Here is a 14,934-nt window from a genome sequence, read left to right as displayed (position 1 = left end):
TCAGGCAAGGCCTCCTTCCACCTGCCTTGCTCCACCCTCCAGTCTCTGCTTCTCATTTTGTATTGTATTATGTTGTGCACTGGGGTTTACTGTTGTTTTATTGATTGAAGTTTAGAAATTACTTATTGTAACTGTTGAGTGGATTTCTGTTTAATTTTGAAATGCTGATATTTAATATTATTCTATATTGTTTTAATGAATGTTGAATGTTATTTTATTTGCATATTGTATATTGTATTATGCATATTGTCTTATTTAGCAGCTCTGAGCCTGGCTTTGGCTGGGGAGAGCGGGATACAAATACAATTTATTTATTATTTATTTATATATATAGGCACTGCCAGCCATTGAGGCTTCCTGTACCTCCAGTACAGGAGCACCCCTAAGCTATGGACCTGTTCCTTTTAAGGGAGTGCAGTCATGTCCAGAACAGGGCAGCTCTCCACCTGCTGGGTGTGAAAACTCAGAACACCTAAGACCTCTGTCTTTTCAGGATTCAGCTACAATTTATTGGCCCCAATTTTCATTGGAGAAATGTTGGAGGGCATAGAAAAGAAGTGAGAGAAATGGACACGTACAGCCCAATGCTTACTCAGGATGAAGTCCCCCTGAGTTCAGTAGGACTTACCCTCAATGGAATGAGCAAGGATTTGCAGCCTAAGCAAGTGCGTTTGTTCTTTCCAGTGGGAGGCACCATTCCAAAGGCAAGTTCACTGTGGTCTGCTGTTAATGACCCACTCGAGCCCTTAGTGGCTAATAAAAGTCATTAGCAACATTTGAATTCAAGAAGCCTGCAGTCTGCTCCCGGAGAATTTGGAAAGGAGGAAATCTATTAAATAAATGCGCTCTTACGAGTTCACCCAGTTCTGGCAATGATGCCGGCATTAATTATTCCATTTTGTCTGATTTCCCAAGGTGGCTCATTCTTACTAGAGCAGTCTTTCTCATTCACAAGGCTGGTAATATTTTAGAAAAAGAAGAGGGAGGAAACAGTCTTTTAATCATAGTCAGCACATCCCAGAAGGCTATCAAGTGAGCACACTTCTAAATGGTAGTTCATCATGGCATCTATGAGATTCATATACCTGGGGGATGCCATTTTCTCAGTAATATAACTCGGTATATCCTGTCCTCCCTTTCGTCCCCCAAATGGTTGTGACAAGGTCTCAAATGCTGTTTTATGGAGCCACCATTTTCAATCTCTGCTTAAGGAATGTCCGACAGACATTCTGTCTGTCTGTCTGTCTGTCTGTCTATGCTGCAAGTGTAGCAGAAGGGCAGAAATGTATAGCAAGCCAATGCATCTTCCTATCTTCCTTCCTTCCTTCCTTCCTTCCTTCCTTCCTTCCTTCCTTCCTTCCTTCCTTCCTTCCTTCCTTTGGCTATTTCTCACCAATCAGAACAGAACAGCAACAGGAAACTCCTCACTCCATCCAGATACATCGGAGTCCAATGCCACCTCATCACCAAGCCATACAATAACACAATCCACGCAGGAGACCAACAATATGTCATAAGATGCTGTTATAGGATGCCCATCCAACCAAGACTGTGGGTTGTACTAGAGGGAATCTGCTCAGCTTGGTTGGACCAGTTTCTTCGTTAGGCTGATGGCTGTCACTGGATCATACTGCCAGAGAGGCAAACGGATAGGACTTGTCCCTCGCCTGACTGGAAGTGACATCATCTTGAAGTTAGGAGAACAAAGTAAGCAACAGTGATCCACCAGCTGGGAAGACTCACCTTACCTGGTCGACCACCATTATCACTACTGTTTAGTGGTAGAGTTAGGAGCGAATCAGCAGAAAGGTCAAGCTTGCACAAGTGCTCTTTTGGGAGCACCAGCCTGGCTCTGCCAGTGTACCTGTACAGATGACTTCTTCCTCCTCCCCTCCCAGTGATGTTGTGGGGAGGCTATCGCTTTGGCTCTGCCCCACCAGACGAGGTCCTCCTGTTTTTATGCTGGCTTTCCTAAGTGCCTGGTTTCTGGTTGCATTCTGTTTTTCCACCTTTGTCTTGAGATTATCAAGAAAGTCTTGCTTCCCAGCGCACTTTGCCTCCTTAGTTCTGAGCTACTTGGACCCGGGGCTGTGCAGGAGTGCAAGAAACACATGGATTAATCTGGATCAGCTCCATGATCTGGGATGGGCCAGCCATCCTTTCCCTTTTCCCCAATGTACTTTTAATGGCCAATGAACCTCTGAGCTGATTATAATGGAGATGCTGAAACTTTTTAAATTACAACGCCAGGCAGGAACAGCTCAGCTATAATTACTATGCTAATGACCAAGTAATATTTTAGCACTCCTGAGTGAGTTTCCAGTATTTTTAGTCCCCATCACTTATACCCTGCAGAAGGTTTAAGAGCTGTTGTGAATCCCCTGCTGGCTTCTCATGTGGAGTTAGCCATCAACGCTTCTTTTCCCCACACATCTCAGCGAGTCTCTGGCCTGCTGCCACTTCCCTCTCTGTCCCATATATACACTGTGATTCAAGGGTTCCTTCTACCCTCTGAAACCTCCCACAGAGATCTGCAGCAGTGTTGCCTGAAAAAGGACCCGCAATTGGTCGTTATTGCACAGATCAGGTTAGTTATCTGCGGAAGTAATGAAATCCATCTTGTTTTATTTCTGGGAAATAGAATTGCATATCTGCAGCTGTCGAAAGTCTTATTCAGCTTTCACACGCTGCTCCTGGGCAGGGTGTTCCTGTGATTCCTCAGAGGAGAGCCACACTGTTGGACCGACTTTTGACATCACGTCTCCCCCTATGCATTGCCCACTATTGTCTGAAGAAGTGCTGCAGCCCAGGGTCTCCAGCTTGCATGCAGGGTCTCCATGTGGCTGTGACATCTTGTTGTGCAGGCACCTGGGCTGAATGGAGGACCTCCGCAGGTGTTCGCATGTTTGGGTGTCCCCCAGTAGCATCAAAAAGCAAGGAAGAAACAAGAAGTTTGCATCTATTATTTTATTCGGTCATCATGGTGCAAAGCAAAGAATCCCGTCCTTAACTCCATAGTGACGTTGCTCACTCTGAGCTCTTCCCCTTCTCACCCCAGCAACAGCACTTGGCCCTATGGGGGCCCCCAGTAGTCAAATGTCGTTGAGACCGTTGCTGTTGAACTCTAATTGAGCGGCAAGTTCTCAGGGATGGTGGCGCTTCTATGCTTCCCAAGGACGTCTCTGCTGGCTACTTTCACTCTCCACGACCCACCCTCTGCCATGCAAAATCTCTCTTTCCCTCTCTCTCTCCCTCTCTCCTCCTCCTCCTCCCCCAAGCCCATGTCCCACGATAACTCTCACTCTCAGCTCTCCTCCATATGGACCCACCCTTTGCCTGCATAAACTCTCCTTCAGACTCTTACTCTCCTCGTCCAATCCACACCATTTTGAGGATGAAGAGGAGGGTGAGCTCAAATACTTGAAAAGGGGCATCCCGTTTGAAGTCCAAACAGGACAAGAAAGGGGAAGGGGAAAGGGAAGGAAAGGAAAGGAAAGGAAAGGAAAGGTATAAGACAAAAATAAATGTTGGAAATGTAAAGAAAAGGAAGGAACATTTTATCACATGTGGTGGGAATGTAAGAAAATAAAGAACTTCTGGGAAATGATATATAGTGAGATGAAAAAGATGTTGAAATATACATTCTTTAAAAAACCAGAAGCATTTTTACTTGGTATTATAGGCCAAGACATTAATAGACAAGATGTCAAACTGTTTTTATATACAACAACAGCGGCAAGAGTATTGTTAGCCCAGAAATGGAAGTAAGAAGAAATTCCGACGAAAGAAGAATGGCAGACGAAATTAATGGACTATGTAGAATTGGACAAAATGACAGGAAGGATTCGAAACCTGCGGGACCAGAGATTTACAGAAAATTGGAAGAAGTATATGAATTATTTGAAGAGCAACTGTAATCAACAAATTACGCTAGAAGTTTTGTAAGGAGAAATATACAAAGTGTTACAAAGTAGAAAAAGATAGAGATATTGGTTATGAGTTTGAAATGTAATAGGGAAAATAAGAAATGCATACTGAGAGATTAGACTGGAAAATTTTCAGACAGGATTGATGGAAGTCAAAAAAATTGACTAAGATGTAAAAGTATGTTTAATTACTGTTGAAAATGATATGTTAAAAATCTAATAAAAATTTATATATAAAAAAAGAAAAGAAAAGAAAAGAAAGGGACAATCACATTTTTCTAGGGATGGGTGGCAACCCTACTGAATACCCAAATGACCATTTGCTCTGATTGAGCGCTAAAGAATGGTTTGCCTCCGGATATGTGGGGGGGGGGGAGCAGTGGGGCAACAGGAAGTGTGGATAAGCCCTTACTGTAGACAACCCTGAACTAGATGAACCTGACGAGGCTTGGTGCCAAAAAACCCAGACACCCCTGTCTCTTTGAGTTAGCAGAGTAAGCAAAACGTGTGCAGAGCAATTCCCATGGCGCCGAGGGCAAAAGAGGCAGCAAAAGTTTTCTTCAGTAGTTTGCCGAGGTATAAAGCGTACAATTCACGTTGCGTTTCGGCAGGCAAAGCTTAGCTCTTTTTAGAGCAAACCAGAAATACAAAGCAAAAACAACAACCCAAAAACCACATGATAAAATGCAAAACGAAAGTAATAAATGTAAAGGCAGAAATCGGAAGCAGAAAGAAGAGTAGCATTGAACACTAGGCAGCAGCTATCTCCTTCCCAAAGAGAGCTGTGCCGTTGGAGCTCAGATAAAACACACAGCTTGAAAACACCAGCTGTGCTTCGGAAAGTTACAGGCCGGCTAGAATGTTCTAGCACATTCCAGCTTTTACTGGCAGCTTCTTCACACATAAAACTTCACTTTTTGACAGGACCAATTGTCTGAGTCAGCATAAGGCAGTTTCCTATATTCCTATGTCCCTATTTTCCCCCCTCCTCTTCATCCAGAGAGATTTTATTTGAGAGACAGAAGAGAGGAAGGATTTGGTGCGATGACAGAAGCGAGAACTCAATGCAGCGTTGCCTGTGCAAACGGAAACAGGTTGATTATTGCAATTTGTAGGTATTTTATATATATATGATAGGGAGAGAGCGCTCCCTTTGTCCGCTAAGTGGCAGAACACTTAATGGGCCAGAGTGATAAATAGAGCGGGCCGATTGTACGGGATGACAGAGTGCATTGTGGGCCTTTTTCTCTCTCAGCAATGGCCAAGGGATTTACATGCCTGACTCCCATTAGTGCTAACAGTAGCTTTCACACATAAATCGCACAATGCATCGATTGCCATGTAAGACTTCCACTCTCTAGTGCTGGATATAGATAAATGGATTCCCTTCATACTTAGGCCGGGACGCACCTTTCCGTTTGGTCCTACCGGAGAGCACTTTGCATTAAATATTTACAATCGGGGTTTTATTCAGCTCTAAAAGGCCTCTTAGCTGCATGGTACCACTTTGAAACCAAACCCGAGCATCCAACAGTTGTTGCAACCGATCTATATCTAGGTCATAAAATAGCTTTCCAAAAACCGGCACTTGGTAGGGTTTCGGTTTTTTTAACAACTCAGCCCTATACGTTTCTACTCAGAAGCGTGCCCCATTGAGTACAATGGGACTTACTCCTAGGTAACAGTGTACCGGGTTGGAGCCTAAGCCTTGCAACTACTTACTTTTTAGCGCTGATGGCACAGTGATGCAAAACCAGCAACTTTTCATTCATTCATATATATATTTTAAAAAATGAATTAATTGAAGTTGGTTTTATTGAAATGCGATATTTTAGGCTTATGTTTTATTCACGCGTGTGAGCCACCTTAGCAAGGCTCTACCCTGAAGGCAGCATAGAACTATTTTAAAATAGGAAAATAAATTAATTAGCCGCTACTAGCTGGATAAGTATAAAGTCAGCTCCAAGGGAGTGCTTAAAGGTGTCGTATGGCTTATGCCCACATGTGAATCGTGGTAACTTCAATGGGAACATTATATTGCTAAGATACACAGTGATGCATGCTCACAGCAGCCCAGTGATTTGAAGAAAGTGGGTGGGGGTTTTTTTTAGAAGGGGAGGGGAATCTCTGAGTTGGCAAGGCTCATTTGACATCAACACGAAATAGAGCTTTTAGTGTCATTGGCCCAGGCTTCTGGAATACTCTGCCAAGATGGGATTCAGCAGGCAACCTGATTTAGAACACTATTTTAAAGACCCGTCAGGTTTAGATAGAGGAGCAGCAGAAGCTGAATGGGGTTTGGCTCTGCTGTGACTTTACGCCAGCTTAGAATAAACTGGCTTGCTTCATGCCAGTTTCTTCTAAGTAGGATTGCTCCCTTCATCCCTGAATGAGTAATGGTGGGGGTAATGTGGTGGCCATGGATTGTCACAGTCTCTTTCTGTCTTTAAAGTGCAGGTCTTCCTTCAAGCAGAAAAGGGTGTGTATTGTTGCAAATCATACCAGTGCCTGACATCACGGCAACTTCAGAAATAAAAGATGGGGTTTATTTCCCCTCTTTCCTGCTTTTGGCAATGAGTGCTGCTGAATGCTGAAAATCACGTCAGGAGCAAGCGAAGAGAATCTGCATATGTTATTCTGTAAGTTTGTTCCGCAATGCCAGTGCAGGGCATGGGGAAATAAGAAACCATCATCTGAACAGAATGGACAGAGTGCAGAGGCAGTTCCAATACACGTCTAATTGCTTCGGATCGGACAAGAACCAAACAAAAAATGACAACAAACTGAGCAGAGTTGTGAGCTTAAGCTTGCAGATTGAGACCAGTGATGAAATTGGCTGTGTGTGTGAAAATTTTATCAAAAGATTAATATCAAAGACTGCTCAAGAGCTGTCACGTGTAAGGTGAGAGGGCCGCTGTTGCGAGGGCCTCCCACTCACAAAGGGGGCTGGATCATGCCCCCTGCATCATCGGGAAGGCCCCTACTGTGTCATGGTCCCCAGCTAGCCAATCCGGTTGGCCGGGGGGGCGGGCGTGGCATGGCTAGGGCTATTTAAACAACCACATGGTCAGGGAACGTCCTTTTGGTTTGGCTTCGCGAATCTCCCTCCCTCCCACCCTCTTTTCAAGTCTTTGACTTTGGACTTGCTATGGACCTCGGTTGGTTGCCGCTGAGGGGCCTGGTAGGAATCTTTTCCACTTGGCAAATTGGCACTGGCCATTTGGTTTTCGCCTACCTCTTAGCAATCGTCACAACTTTTGTAAGGTTTGGCGGTTAGGCATTGGTATAACTTGGTTTGGGAGAGGGGAGGTGTGGCCATCACCTGCCCCTCCATTTTAAGGGTATTCCGTTAAAGGTATCCAGGGTGTGTGGATCTTGTCGAAAGCCCAGGTAGGGGCTAGGGCCATGCCACGACCCCAGCAGGCACCCTGGGGGAGCTTGAGTCAATGTGTATCGACAGGGCTCCCCCTATTGGTGGTTGACCCTTACTGGACTTCCTGAATGGCAGATATAGTCGGTTCAATTCCAATGCCTAAACCAATACTGCTCACATTCTGTAACCAATAAAGTTGTGGCCTAAATTTTGCCCATTAACCATTAACCTAATATACTGTGTCCAGGTGTCTTTATTCATTATGGGGGGAGACCTTGGGGTCTTGACACGTAAATCAGTTTGTGCGTGAGCATGATTGCTCTGTCAAAGCCCACTCTTCTGCTCCCTTTTAAAAGTCTCCGGTCAGCATTTATGTCAGCATAAAGAACTTTGGCAATGGATCAAGTTGCACCTTGAAGCTGTGGGATCTCTTTCCTTGAGATTTTCAAGAATTGCACAGGGCAGGGCAGTACGTTTCTGAGCACAATTCAAAGTGTTGGTGCTGACCTTTAAAGCCCTCAATGGCCTTGGTCTTGTATAACCGAAGGAGCGTCTCCACCCCCATCTTCCAGCCTGGACACAGATCCAGCGCCGAGGGCCTTCTGGCAATTTCCTCGCTGCGAGAAGTGAGGTTACAGGGAACCAGGCAGAGGGCCTTCTTGGTAGTGGTGCCTGCCCTGTGGAACGCCCTCCCAGCAGATGTCAAGGCAATAAACAACTATTTTACTTTTAAAAGACAACTTCCCTGTTTAGGGAAGTTTTTAATGTATGACACTGTATTGTTTTTAATATTCGGTTGGAAGCCGCTCAGAGTGGCTGGGGAAACTCAGCCAGATGGGCGGGGTATAAATAATAAATAATAAATTATTATTATTATTATTATTATTATTATTATTATTATTATTAGTCAGGGGCTCAGGAGCAGAGGCACAGGAAAGGGAGGAAATAGAGAGCGAGGGGGAGGAATCCGAAGGAAATGTTAGCGATGACAGCGGTCCGAGGTCTCTGAGTCTTTCCAGCGAATCGGAAGATTCACAGAAAGGGGCTCCCATGGTCAGAGCAAGGGGGGTGCCTAGGGGGACACCCCAGGAAGAAGGGGCCAGAGGGGACTCAGAGAGCAGCAGTTGGAAATCAGGACCAGCTTCCCCACCAGAGCGCAGTAGGGGGGAGGAGTCCCAGGTATCGGGAGCAGGAGGCTCACCGCCAGCGGGAGGAGAGGAGTCAGGATTGGCCACGCCTCCATCGGAGAGCGAAGAAACGGTCAAGAGGAAGGTTGGAGGCTGGGCGCGCGCGCCAAGTTCAAATGTACAGGAGGGCGGCGCAGTTGGCAGCCCGGCTAGGGAGCCAGGTCCCAAAGCCCGCCGAAAGGAGGGGGAGGAGTCAGGGGGGTCAGTGTCAGCGTCAGAAGAGTCCAGAAAGGAGGAGACCCCGGGGGGCAGAAGGACCCAGAGGAGAAAGGAGAGACGGAAGAGGTGGAGTAAGGTTAGAGTCTTAAGCTGGTGTACAGGGGGTGGAGACTCAGATGGAGCTTCGCCGGTCTAAGGACTCAGACGTAGCGCTGCGCGCCACTGATGTCAAACCAACAATGAACCGCAATAAAGACTTTTGTTTATAAAGAGCAACTGGCGTTGGTCCTTTGTGAGCTGGGACCTGAGGCAGCCCCTGACATTATTATATTATATTATATTATATTATATTATATTATATTATATTATATTATATTATATTATATTATATTATATTATATTATTATATTATAATATTAATATATTATATAATTATATTATTATATTATATTATATTATATTATATTATATTATATTATATTATATTATATTATATTATTAATATATTACTTTGCTTATCCTACCTTAGAGCACAGGCCCAGATGAGTGGTAGCCAGTGGGGTGATATTGAATTAAAGAATCACAGAGTTGGAAGGGACACTGAGGATCATCTAGTCCAACCCACTGCTATGCAAAAATATGCAGCTGTCCCATATGGGGTTCGAACTTCCAACCTTGGCATTATGAATAGATCAATCAATTAACCTTTCAGAATGATTTTCCAGGATGCTGGACTACAACACTCATCAGCCTGAGCCAACTTGACCAATGGTCGGGGATGTTGGGAGTTGTAGTTCAACAACATCTGAAGGACCCCACAGTACACAGGGCATCCCTGGGTTAAATTGTTGAAAGTTCTTGCCCACTCACACCATGAATTGAAATGACATTTATACTGCTTTAACAGTCATGGCGAAGATCATGCCACTGGTCTCATCACCTCCTGGCAAATAGAAGGGGAAGAAATGGAGGCAGAGAGGGATTTTACTTTCTTGGGCTCCATGATCACTGCAGATGGTGACAGCAGCCACAAAATTAAAAGACGCCTGCTTCTTGGGAGAAAAGCAATGACAAACCTAGACAGCATCTTAAAAAGTAGAGACATCACCTTGCCAACAAAGGTCCGTATAGTAAAAGCTATGGTTTCCCCAGTAGTGATGTATGGAAGTGAGAGCTGGACCATAAAGAAGGCTGATCGCCGAAGAATTGATGCTTCTGAATTATGGTGCTGGAGGAGACTCTTGAGAGTCCCATGGACTGCAAGAAGATCAAACCTATCCATTCTTAAGGAAATCAGCCCTGAGTGCTCACTGGAAGGACAGATCCTGAAGCTGAGACTCCAATACTTTGGCCACCTCATGAGAAGAGAAGACTCCCTGGAAAAGACCCTGATGTTGGGAAAGATGGAGGGCACAAGGAGAAGGGGACGACAGAGGATGAGATGGTTGGATAGTGTTCTTGAAGCTACCAGCTTGAGTTTGACCAAACTGTGGGAGGCAGTGGAAGACAGAAGTGCCTGGCATGCTCTGGTCCATGGGGTCATGAAGAGTCGGACACGACTAAACGACTAAACAACAACAACAGTCATGTCTTCCTCCAAAGTATCATGGGAACTGTAGTTTGTCCCATGCAAAGCTGCAACCCCCAGCCCTCTTAAAAAACCACAGTTCCCATGTTTTTTTGAGGAGAAGCTAGTGCTTTAATTGTTCTTTGCGGATGTGTCTATCCTACATTCTTTTACTCTGAACACCTACATTCCATAGCATTTTTGTTATATTTTCTCCCGACGTTCCAGATGTGAAAACATGCCTAGAAGCATTGCCTTTTCTAGGGTATATAAAAAAGCCACGCGTTAGGAAAAAAAGAGAAGTGTTCTGTACTTTTTAACATGCTGCACATTAGCAGTTGGGGACAATCTTGTGTGGCAGCAATCCTTGAAATTTCCAAGTACTTTTGTGATTTGCTACTTGCAAAAGGAATTGCCCCCCTCTTCAAATAATGGTCTTTTGGAGTTCTGAGTACACAGTCTGCAAACGCCTCAATGCTGATTCCCAAGTGGAATTTTGAGCCTGCTATTTAAATTTATGTTGCTGTTTTTTAAAATTGTTACGTAAAGCGGCATTTGAGTCCTCTCAGGCTTGCGTTCTGGAATGGTGAATAATTCAAAGGAAGACTCAAAGGGTGTCTTTCAGTTTTCCTCCAGTCTCCCTATAGCCTCCAAAATCAGGAAGTCATTCAGCCCCTAAACATACCAAGCCCTTCAAATCCTTGGTCTTCAAAAGACCAATTTAAATAGAAGCACATTTTGTAAAAAAACAAAAAAAAACCCACAACCAATCAATCACAACATCCTTATGTTGGGAGTGTTCCAAGAAACAAACTGACATAAAAAAACCCACCTTATTTTACAGCATCTATTGTTTGCAAATCAAAAACCGAGCAACCACACCTGCTATTTACTGTAATTTATTTATTTAAATAATTCATTTATTACATGTTGTTGTTGTTTAGTCATTTAGTCGTGTCCGACTCTTCGTGACCCCATGGACCAGAGCACGCCAGGCACTCCTGTCTTCCACTGTCTCCCGCAGTTTGGTCAAACTCATGCTGGTAGCCTCGAGAACACTGTCCAACCATCTCGTCCTCTGTCATCCACTTCCCCTTGTGCCCTCCATCTTTCCCAACATCAGGGTCTTTTCCAGGGAGTCTTCTCTTCTCGTGAGGTGGCCAAAGTATTGGAGCCTCAGCTTCAGGATCTGTCCTTCCAGTGAGCACTCAGGGCTGATTTCCTTAAGAATGGATAGGTTTGATCTTCTTGCGGTCCATGGGACTCTCAAGAGTCTCCTCCAGCACCAGAATTCAAAAGCATCAATTCTTCGGCGATCAGCCTTCTTGATGGTCCAGCTTTATGGTCCAGTATACATTACATGTATATACCACCTTTATCTTCAAAGGAGCTCAAGGTGTTGCACATGCTTCTGTTCCTCCCTATTTCATCCGCACAACAGCCCTGTGAGGTGGGCTAGGCTAAGAGAGACTGGGCAAAGAGACACTAGCCCAAGGTCACCCAGGGAGCTTCATGGCTGAGTGGGGATTTGAACCCGCATCTCCCAGGTCATAGTCCAACACTCTAACCCAGAGGTTTTCAACCTTTTTGAGTCCATGTCTCCCTTAACCAACTACAGTGGTACCTTGGGTTAAGAACTTAATTCATTCCGGAGGTCCGTTCTTAACCTGAAACTGTTCTTACCCTGAAGCACCACTTTAGCTAATGGGGCCTCCCGCTGCCGCCGCACCGCTGGAGCATGATTTCTGTTCTCATCCTGAAGCAAAGTTCTTAACCCGAGGTAACCCAAGGTACCACTGTACCTTTTTTCTGCAGCACCCCTGTGGGGCTCAGGAAGCCCCTGCCTGCAGAGCTGGCAGCCTCTCACCCTTTTTCAAACACCCTCCCTTGTGGAGTGTTCCCTCAGCCTCCTCTCCTGAGGAGTCCTCAGGGCAGCTGCTGCTGCCATCCAAGAAGAAGAAGAAGAAGAAGAAGAAGAAGAAGAAGAAGAAGAAGAAGAAGAAGAAGAGGAGTTTGGATTTGATATCCCGCTTTATCACTACCCTAAGGAGTCTCAAAGCGGCTAACATTCTCCTTTCCCTTCCTCCCCCACAACAAACACTCTGTGAGGTGAGTGGGGCTGAGAGACTTCAGAGAAGTGTGACTGGCCCAAGGTCACCCAGCAGCTGCATGTGGAGGAGCGGAGACGCAAACCCGGTTCCCCAGATTACGAGTCTGCCGCTCTTAACCACTACACCACACTGGCTCTCCCTGCTCTCTGAGCTGCCCCCCACACCCCAAAGAGTGATTCCTCTCAGACAGGGGCAGAGGAAGGGGGTGCGGTGGGGGCTGGCCACCCCGGGTGTCACCACTGAGGGGCGTGACAAAATGGCGGGCGGCACTCACCACGGGGCCTGCAGCGCCCCTGAGCCATGCGTCTCACTTGGGAGTGATGCAGTGGCTTGGGCGCCCACAAAAACAGTCTGCCTGCCACATCTCCCTCAGTTGTAGGGAGGCTGAGTTGGAAGAGGCAGGCAGAATCCTTGGAGACCCCAGGAAGTGTTGTGCCCCAGCTGGCGCCACCCCTGGACGCAGGTCACGCACGCAGCCCCAGGCACCCAATCGGCCTGTTCTGCCGCTGTTCTCAGAGGCACCATTTCTTGCGAGGAATCCTATTTGGAATAAGGGCATTTCCCTTAAAAAAAGGGAAAAGTTGACAGCTATGGCCAGGGCTGCTGCAATAAACAGCAGTGCAAGCCTTGGAGAGGCAGAGACGCAAAAGAGCAAAGGAGGGAAGGAGGGAACGAAAGAAAGAGGGACAGAGTCTACTGTTGCCCACAGCACCCCTGACCATCATCCAAGGCACCCCAGGGTGCCACAGCACACTGGTTGAAAACCACTGCTCTAACCATTATGCAACACCGACTCTTTACTTAACAGGTTACTGTAAACCGTGAGCATCATAGTGAGGGATAGATCAATCGATTTCTGGTCCATGGCAATTGCACATGTGTTCGTTCTAACCCAAAGTTCCTTTGTTAAGCCTTAATGTGTTTTAAAAACTTGAAGCTATGCAGTTAGATTTAGGCACCAGTGAGTTCAACGGAGCATAATGTGAGCATAATAATGGATGAGTGCAGCTTACAGTTGGAGATATTGTGATGGGCTTCTGCACTTCAAAATTTAGCACCACACCACTGCCTAAGGCTGCCAGGTTTGGAAACCACGGTTTTAGTTGATGGCATGGAATTGGTCACATAGGCAAACAGAATAAGATGGCCAAAATGAACAGCTTGATATGAGCATATGCTAAGCCTTTTGGCTCAATCAACCCCCGTTCACGTCAATCTCCCTCTTCATCTTCATTTGACCCAATAATCGCACCAATTATTTTAACTTCATTTCTCCTAATCTTTAATTTTAAATTTAGCATTAATTAACCATTTGGGATAGTGATTTCCCCCCTACCTGATTAATTTCTCACAAAGACAGGAAATGGAAAGCAATTTTGTTTTTATTAACGTTAAAATAATTCCAGCTCGAAATTGCTTGCAAAATGAGCAAGTGGCACCCTTGATTGCTCTCCAGATAAGCGCAGCTGGAGAACCTAACAAATTATTCCCTCCCCCCCATCAAACTTCATTACTATTAGCTAAATGCAATTAGTCAAAAAGTGACTTCCATTGAGAGCTTTGGGAACACTACAAAAGTCATTCAAGAAAATAAATCTGACTTCTATTTGTATTTACTTTTATGTTTTCCCTTTGCTCATTTTCCCAATATTTCAGCAAACGTGTTGCTTCCAGAAAGAGCAGATTAATAAATTTCTAAAAGCAGTTCTGGGAATGTCAGTGGTTCTATGTCTCTGCAGAAAACTGAAGCTTGACTGTTAGGGAGCTGATGAAACATAATCTAGTAAGATTGTGGGTGCAGTTCACAACAGTCTATACATCGCCACTTGCTTGAGCGACAAATTGACTAAGCCTATTATTCACTTTGCCACTAGGGTAAGAATTAAACTCCTATACCTGCTTTTAGCTTTAAACCCAGGTTGTGAGGGGGTGGGGGAGTCACTGACTATAGAATCTTATTTTGCATTGTGTAAGGGAGCATAAAAAATACTCCCCATGCTTTCCAGCTTTATATATTTTATCTTTACTAAACCAATATAGTTTTTATTGAGCATCATGAAATATGCACATCAAGAAGTGCTACTTATTCAAGGGAGTAGGGAGAAACAGACCAAATAAATGAATAAATGAGAAACGAAACCTGAACATCTCAGGTGGACAGGGCTGGGCGATATATCAATTTATTGTCCAAAGCTGGTTTGAAATCCATATCATGATATCGGTGGACCTGGCAATATATCTCAAATCATGATGTGTGTTAGCGCTGGGTGATATATTGCCCCAAACCAGTTTGAAGTGCATATCATGATATCAGTTTCATAATTTTTGACCTGGTAATATATTGTGAATCATGATGTATGTGTGTGTTCTATGGAAAAATCACAATGTGAAGCCATCCAGTGCGTCCAAATAGCTCCATCCTTATTTCAGACATTGTGATATCTCAGTATATTGCTATGTTTAGCTGGTTGTATATCATAATGTTGAAAACCAGATATCACCCAGCCCTAGACAGGGCATAGGTAGCAAATCTGCTGCCTTGCAGCTGTCAAATACTACTATTACAACTTCCATCATCACTAACCGTTAGCCATGATAGCTGGGGCTGATG

This window comes from Podarcis muralis, chromosome 1, assembly GCF_964188315.1.
Source record: "Podarcis muralis chromosome 1, rPodMur119.hap1.1, whole genome shotgun sequence".
In the NCBI taxonomy this organism is placed as follows: domain Eukaryota; kingdom Metazoa; phylum Chordata; class Lepidosauria; order Squamata; family Lacertidae; genus Podarcis; species Podarcis muralis.
The sequence above is the reverse complement of the archived record's forward strand: the minus strand, read 5'-3'. Positions refer to the sequence as shown.